Here is a 7,590-nt window from a genome sequence, read left to right as displayed (position 1 = left end):
AGCTGGGGATGAAAAGGTCTCTTACTAGAGGAACCTCCATGCATACACTGTGCACTGTAGAGGTCTGTTATTATCTTCAAACACAGATACCTCGTCACACCGCTGTTGAGCACACGTTTATTCAGCCGGCCGTCAGTCAAAGCCTTCCTTACGTCTATGCTCGCTGGTGCAACACAACACTGTACACGTTCGGCAGTTCTCTGCACCGCCTTTCTGCTGCCGATAAGACGGTAACAAATGACCGACCAGCATATCAGAAGCTGCAACCACCGAACCAAGATCGACATGCTTCATCGCTATCACATGGAGTGTGCAGAAGAGCAGTTGCAAGTAAGTGCGTATAATGGTTACGAGCAGCGTTTAAACACAAGGGCCAACACAATTCCTTCGTAAACTGTATGATATACGCACTTGAGCTCCGCGCGGGCAATGATGTTGTTTTGAAAGCATAAAAATAGCAGCGCTCGTATAAAAAACTACCGTCTGATTTACGGAAATGGTCTGCTGTCTCCTGAGTCCAATTGCGTGTGGTATTCTGTCAGAGCAAGTTTAGAGCTGGGGCCGATTCGAGATGGCGCACTAGGAAGCTAGTAAGACTAGTCGGCCAAGTGACACTTGAATGTAGTGACACTAAGCGGCATTTTACACCAATCGGCTAGTGGCTCAGCGCGAACCGAAATCGCATAGTGACGCTTGAAATCAAGTATCACTAGGGCCTTAGTGCGCCAACGCGAATCGGTCCCTGGTATTCATAACAACGCATACGTTTGGATATGGTGGGACTGTAAAGCTAAATGAAGGTGCTTGTTTGCGCTCAGGCGATGCCATAAAGATGATACGCGAGACGGTAACGTATTCTGATGGCAACAACAGAACGGTGGTCTGCTGCAGGCAGCGTGATCCCATTCGCAGTAGAATGCATCGCACAAGTTAGATCACTTGTTAAATAGGTACACTGAAATATAACAATAGTATTATCTGAGCAAGTTTATTCGACTTATGAGACGCTTTGTTGCGAATATGTTTGATTGACGAACATTTATATTCAATGAAACTATAACGGCTGTTTTTAAACATGAACTGCATCTGTGACAATGAAAAACACTTGCGCAATAGCATGATGAAGTACGAGGGGGATTCGCATTTGATTGACATTTTGCAAAAAAAAAACGAGCATTTTGCACGGGGAAAATGTCGCATACTTGGACAAAAAAAAAAAAAATCCACTTGGTGGTGTCTATCCGCTTAAATGAGTCGAAAAGAAGGTGGACAAAAAAATGTTGCGAATCTTTTGTAAGACTGGATTTGTTACGGAGCGAGCGAAGCGAGCGTAGTCTTTCCTTAGATTAACCCGCGCCGGGCCGGTGCTCTGAGATTCCGCGCCGGGCCGCGGGGGGGTGTTTGAACACCCCCCCCCCTTCTAACTCGGCTCCTGGGCCACGTAGCGACACGCGGTAAGCGGCAATCGAAAGAACGTCAAAAATAAGGACGAAAACACTTCAGTCATTTTTTGGGTCAGGTCAAAGGTCAGGTCACCAGAGGTCACCAAAGGTAAAATGTTGACTATTTCAACATTTTGGAAACTGCCAACGGCTATCTCGGGAACTGATAGAGCTACAGCGCCGCAAAAAAGCGCATTCGATAGCCCTTTTACAGACCTTTCTGAGTAATGTTCTCAGATTTGACCTCAGGTCAACGGTTTAGCCACCAGAGGGTAAAACTCCAAAAATAGCCGTTTTTACGAAAAACGTTTTTTTCGGCAATAACTTTTGACTCAAAAGAGCTATGACATTACTTTTACCAGTATCGTGTTCCTCTCGTCGAGACGCGTCGAATGAACTATAATTTGACCTTGAAAGGCCAACTTGAAAATTTGACCTCAGGTCAAGGTCATGACCTGACCGGAAAAGGTCATGTTGCATATCAGTCGATCCGCAACGTCGAGCCGAACACATCTAAGGCGTTTTCAGCGCTCTAGCACGCCTCTATCAGAAGTTATCATCGAAAAACTGTTAGATTCTGTTCGTGACCTGAGATGACCTCGGGGACATAACGAGGGGTCACAGTTGCCATTTTCTGGTTCAGTGTGTCTATTTTACCTACATCTCGATGTTTGAGAGTGTCTAGAATAGCGTTCGTGCAAAACAGACGCTTTTCAATTTTCTCCCATTGACTTATAATGGAGAGGCCGCAAAATTGACCTGACCTTAGGTCACCGATATCGAAATTCCGAGATATACATTTGATAGATAGTGCTGCTCTTATCAATCGCTGAAAGTTTCAAGGCAATCGTTCAGTCGGTGTAGCTATGACGAGCATTCTTATTTTTTCTGAGGTGAGGTCACTTGGCGTGACCTGGTGACCTGACCTAAGGTGACCTGGGTCTCAAATTTTCACAACATGTGCGGAAAAGATGCACAAACAGGTGTGCCAAAAACGGCGGCGCTCCGCGCCGCCGTTTTTGAGATATCTGCGAAAAACCGCAAGGGGGGGTGTTCAAACACCCCCCCCCCCGGCCCGGCGCGGGTTAACGGAAATTTCTGAGTATGAGCGCCGTGGTCACGCTTTTGCGAGGCTTATATCTCAGCAACCACTTGACCGATTTACATGCGGTAATTTTTGTAGGGTAGCTTCATTCCTTCTACCAAGTATTGCACTATTCCCGATGCATGTGGGTGACCCCTTATGCACGTGCCACGCAGTGGCGGATCCAGGGGAGGGCAAAATGGGCATTTGCCCTCCCCAAAGCTAAATCATGTGGGCAAGACTGTCCTTTTGCCCCTCCCAAAGCATGTAGAGATGATAAAATTGAATATGGCGTCGAGGGCTATCTGGACTTTCGGTGACGGCCATTCCGAAGGAAGGAGCTGGACGTTCGCTGCTGATGACTTATGCCAGAATGCTGTAAATAGATCAAACTCCCTGAACTGATTGCATGTAGATAGTGTGACGTTGTAAAGTCACTTGGTCATCTCGGTGCTCAAGGGCAGCGGAAATCCGCGGATAGAGGGTGCAGGGGTTTCAGCTCCAGACCCATGGAAAAACATTGGAGTGCAAACATAGCTTTTTGCACCCCCCAAAAGCCGTATAAGAGGCCTGTCACACCACCAAATACATTTTCTCCCAAAGACCAGTGATCGGGAAACGAACGATCATGTGGGATCACCGATCATCAGACGTCCAGTTGTTGGTCAGGAGCGCCCTATGCTGGTCTTTGGGGCCCTCACCGGCTAGGAGTGTCCCGAACCGCGTTTGGTGCCCCATGACGGCATCTGAGGACCCCACGGAGACTCCAGGGGTTACGCTGCCTCTGAGGGCCCCCACGTCGGTCTCTGAGGGCCCTCGTGACACGGTCCTAGACCCATCTCAGGTCTGAGTGCCCATCGGGCTTTAGATGACCCACGACGGCCTCTGAGGGCCCCAACACAACCAGGCTGCAGGAGCTATGCTGGCATCTGAAGAACCTGTGACGGTCTCTTGATGGCCCTAACGATGGACTCTGATGGCCTTACCACAGCCTCTGAGGGCCTTGCAAAGATATCTGAGGGCCCAGGGCCTATGAAAACCGTCATGATGGCCAAGGATCTTCATGACGACCTCTGATGGTCCTCTTGAAGGCTTCTAAGGGCCCTCACAACGACTTCCACACTGATTCCGCCCGAGACGGACGGTCCCTGAGGGCCCTCACGACGACCTCTAGGACCCAACGCAAGCTTCAAATGCCCACGCTGGCATCTGAGGACCCCACGACGGCCTCTGATCGGGCCTCAATGCAGGCAGACTGCAGGGGTCATGCTGACCTCTGAGAGTCCTGTAACGAAGTCTCCAAGGGCCCACGGTGGCCTATGAAGAACCCTATGAAGAACTTTCAAGACTCGAGCCTGCGCTGCTTTCTGAAACCCTTCAGCACCTTCTGAAGAACCGACCCTGGTCGGGGCTCAATCAATCTGAGAAGTCGTGAAGGTCTCTGGAGGAGCCTCCATTGAGTCATTCAGTTTCCAGAGGTTTTTGACGGTCTTGTATGTATGTATGTATGTATGTATGTATGTATGTATGTATGTATGTATGTATGTATGTATTGACACCAAAAGCCTTCCACATATGGCGTGGCGATTACGGCTTGTAAGTAACAGACTTGTGACAGCTCAAAAAAAAGTGAGCTCGCTCAGCTCAACTCCGTCTTATCCGCTCCCGCTCAGCTCCCGCTCAGTTTAACGCGGCTCAGCTCAGCTCACGTTCCGCTCAAACCGGCTGCGCTCCGCTCACGCTCAGCTCAGCTCAGCTCAGTTTCCGCTCAGCTCAGCTCAGCTCAGTTTCCGCTCAGCTCAGCTCAGCTCAGTTTCCGCTCAGCTCAGCTCAGTTTCCGCTCAGCTCAGCTCAGTTTCCGCTCAGCTCAGCTCAGCTCAGTTTCCGCTCAGCTCAGTTCAGTTTCCGCTCAGCTCAGTTTCCGCTCAGCTCAGCTCAGTTTCCGCTCAGCTCAGTTCAGCTCAGCTCAGTTTCCGCTCAGCTAAGCTCAGCTCAACTCAGTTCCCGTTCAGCTCAGCTCAGTTTCCGCTCAGTTAACCCGCGCGGGGCTGGGGTCTCCAGCCGAACGCGCGGGGCTGGGGGGTAAATTTTACCCCCCCTGTTATCTCCCGAACTAATGGTCCGATTTGGAAAATTCAAACGCCAATCGAAAGCTCTCATCACGAACTACTACAAACATGTACTTAATTTAAAGTTTGAGGTCAAGGTCAAGGTCAGGTCAAGGGTACAAATTGCAAGTTTCTACAGTATCGGCCTTGCACCGTAGTTGCCGAAGAATGGAGTCATGGACTGAGACTGATCGCCCAAAACGTGTTCTTAGGCTACCAAGACAATATTAGGTGCATACAATATCATTCAGAGGTCAAGGTCAAGGTCAGGTCAGGTCAGGTCAGGTCACCAAAAAACAAAATATAGAAAAGGGCATGTGCGACACATGTTTTATGGGTCATTTTACTCATAGAATTCAATAGGCACACTCAATAAGTGATATGGACCACCTCTGGATGAATTTCAGGTCGAGGTCAGGTCAAGGTCAGGTCAAGTGAGGTCAAATTTTGAAGTTGGTTGTTAAGGCCTAAAAAGGTGTCTATCTGATGCAGTTTTTCACGGCGAATCGAATGGTGCTATTTTTGTTTCCGTACGAGGTCTAGAACTTCCAAAAAAGTCATTTTTCAAAAATTTTGTGTGTCGTGACGTCATAAAATTTTGAATAACTCCCACATTTTTTAACCGATTCTTCTAAAATTTGGTATGTAGGTGCACATAGACCACTTCTCCGACATATTTTTTTTTTTTTTTTTTTCAAAACATTTATTTCACACAGACATGAAACCTTCATAAAAAGGCAAGGCACGCAACTCAGATCAAAACAAAAAAGCAGCTAGTCCCCGTGCTCTTACAATCCCTCCTCTCCCATCCCTTCTGCGAAAGAAAAAAAAAACACAGACAAACATCGCCGTCCGGCCCGATGCCATGCCACACTCAACATTTAGATGTTTGGCACCGTCCAGATCACATGGTCAGCGGCCGCAGCGGCTACCCACACAGATGGTCAGCGGCTGCACACATAAATGGTCGCGCGACTAGTGTCTTAACAATCGGGGTATGCTATTAAGTGTCAGCTGAACATAGATACCGATGCCGCCAACGACGCGCGCGGCGAAGCCGGCCCCAGGCACCAAGACGGCAACGCGGCCGGCGCGACGGCAGCGTCGGCAACGGCGACGTTATCAAGACCTTAATACGGTCTCTTTAAATATATACAGACCACTAGCCACCGACGCCACCCCAGGCGCCGACGGAGCTCGCTGCGTTCCATGGGGAAAAAGATTTTTGACCATCCATTGGGGTAATGTTTGTTTGGTGAGCGAATGAACATGTGATAGTGTAAATGAATGTTTTCATCTGCATGTTATTTGCTATGTCTAATGTAAAAATTCAAACTGATCTTCAGTATGTTGTTTAACGTATACTTACTTCGCCCGAGTCAGCGCATTTTGCTGTACAGTTACTTTTTCGTACTGTGCGTACTTACTTTATACTGAAGTTATATCTTGTGTGATTATTGTTATTGTATTGTATTTATTTATTATTGTATTACTGTATTGTATTTTGCTATTATTATGAATATATACATATATATTCATGTATATATATATATTTATTCCATATACATACATATATGGAATACTCCATTCCATATATGTATGTACTACTATCTGTACTACTATATATGTTTAGCTTTCTACTTTAAGCTTACTATGCAATCCTACTAAGCTTGCTATATGTATACTGTTTTTTTTTTGCTGTATTGTGTTTCACCACTAGACACTAGTTTATGTTTGTGTTATTATAACTTGTATGAATGTATACCTAGTGCAGTTTTGTCTTGAAGGACCAAGGTGTTACCTAAAATAACACTTGTTTCCATTTTATCTTATATGGTAATATTTTTCAATTTCTCCCATTTCTTCTCAAAACTCTCTTGTTTTCCTGTTAACCTGGCTATACTCTCCTCTATCTCAACTTGTTGTTTTATGCTGTATTTTAAATGCACAATAGTTGGTCGGTTTTCTTTGTAGCGTGCTTGATAAATTACCAACTTTGCCAGTGTAATTATACACGTCTCCTCTGCACTCAAATTCGTAGGGAAAAACCATGTATTTAAACCTACGTTTATATTTATACCATATTTCTGCAGAATTTCCGTTTTGATTTTGGTTATGAAATCTTTCGTTATAGGGCAGTACCAGAATAAATGGGCAAGCGTTTCAGGCTGGACCTTGCAGAATGTACAATATTCGCTATCTGTTATATCCATCATTTGTAAATATCTATTCGTTGCTAAGATTCTGTTAATGAGCTTAAATTGAAACATTCTAACATATGCTGACTTTGTTGCTTTGAGTACTTCAATAAAACTATTTGCTTCGAAGCATCCTAGGTCTCTTATCCATTTCTGTTTTTGTCGCGCATTGGTTTCATATAGTTCCTTCTGTCTAAATTGTATGAATATATCGTAGGCAAAACGTGAAAAATGAGGATGATTCATAACTAGGTTCATTCGCGATGGCATTGTTGGTTGACATTTTTTAGGTATTGACATTGCTTTAACGGAGTCTGGTAAGCTTCTCATTAAGCCTTCATAGCAAATAAATGTCATGTTTATATTATATGCTGTTTGTAAGCTGTCTTTCGAGTGCAACTTTCCTGTTTCTTCGTTAAATAGGTCAATGATGAAACGCAACCCTTTTGAATGCCAACTTTTTACGATGGATGATTTAAATTTCGTGTAGTCTGAGAACCATATGCTTTCAGAGAGGATCTGTGTTTCTTCTGGTTGGTATTGCTGACTGAAAGACGTAAATGCGTTTAATACATCTTTCCAAAAACGGTTACTAATTTTAGCCGTTATTTTTCCCAGACGTTTGCTTCCGTAACATAGGATGTCTTGAATATGTGGCAATTCCAATTTGGAAAAAGCTGCCCACGGAGCTTGCGCTTTCATTAGTCTTTTGAGCCACGTCAGCTTAATGCTTTTCATAAATGCTTCGATATCAACCA

Source organism: Amphibalanus amphitrite, unplaced genomic scaffold (assembly GCF_019059575.1).
Source record: "Amphibalanus amphitrite isolate SeventyFive unplaced genomic scaffold, NRLGWU_Aamphi_draft 002021F_arrow, whole genome shotgun sequence".
NCBI lineage: Eukaryota > Metazoa > Arthropoda > Thecostraca > Balanomorpha > Balanidae > Amphibalanus > Amphibalanus amphitrite.
Note: the sequence above shows the minus strand (reverse complement) of the source record.